The following is a 969-nucleotide window of genomic DNA, read 5'->3' on the forward strand; positions in this document are numbered from 1 at the left end:
TTCCTGAAAATTCTGTCATTCTTTTTCAACTAAGTGCTCCAAATGATAACAATAAAATTAAATTCACCAACATTCTATCAATTCGACTGCACGATTGATCCCTGAACTACGTAAACTTATGATCATTCAACTCTATATCCACCAGTTTCATATTACTGTTAACACACTAGCGTCTTTCCTTTCTTCCAACTGCACAACTTCATTGAATATACCCATGTAGCAAAGAGAAACTTGACATATTCTCGATAAAAAAAAAAAAAAACTCAACTCTTCCCAAACAGCAAGCTTCTCTTCCCTTGTATGCGCACCATACACCAAGCAAACAGCCAAATGAAAATTATTGTTTGTCAATTCCCCTTCTATACACAACTATCTCTCCCCTTTATAACAATTACTCAACCTAAACATTATATCATCCCACAAATTCCAAACCCACTGCATCATTACCTCAAAATTATACCGCATCAAACTTAGTAATCACCTCATTCTTTGTCTTTATCAATCCTAACATATTCACATTATTTTTACGCTTAAATTTTTTACTATTTCTCACTTTCCAAGTCCTCCTAAACCCCATCATATACCACGAACTAAAATCATTTAAAAACTTTATTACACACCTTATTTCGATTTTTGTAGCGGCTTCTTCTTGCTTTTTCTTTCTATTTTGCTTGCCTTCTTTTTTGTGCCAATACTTCATTCTGAGTTTGGAGAATAGTCATAATGTCCTCATCCTCATCATATAAAATGGCTCCTGATTCGACCTCAGTGTTATTCTACTTCAAATTCAATTTTGATCAATCAAACTGATACACTTGAATCACTAATAGATTTAATGTTTCCCTTCATAATATTTGCTTTTCACATTACGGATTTGTAGCTCTGATTTGTCCGCGCGGTTTGTGAATGTGCTTTATTGTAAAAAATACTATCAAGCACTCAAGCTAAGTTGAGAGCAGAAAACGAGAG

The sequence above is a fragment of the Arachis ipaensis genome, chromosome B05 (genome assembly GCF_000816755.2).
Source record: "Arachis ipaensis cultivar K30076 chromosome B05, Araip1.1, whole genome shotgun sequence".
NCBI lineage: Eukaryota > Viridiplantae > Streptophyta > Magnoliopsida > Fabales > Fabaceae > Arachis > Arachis ipaensis.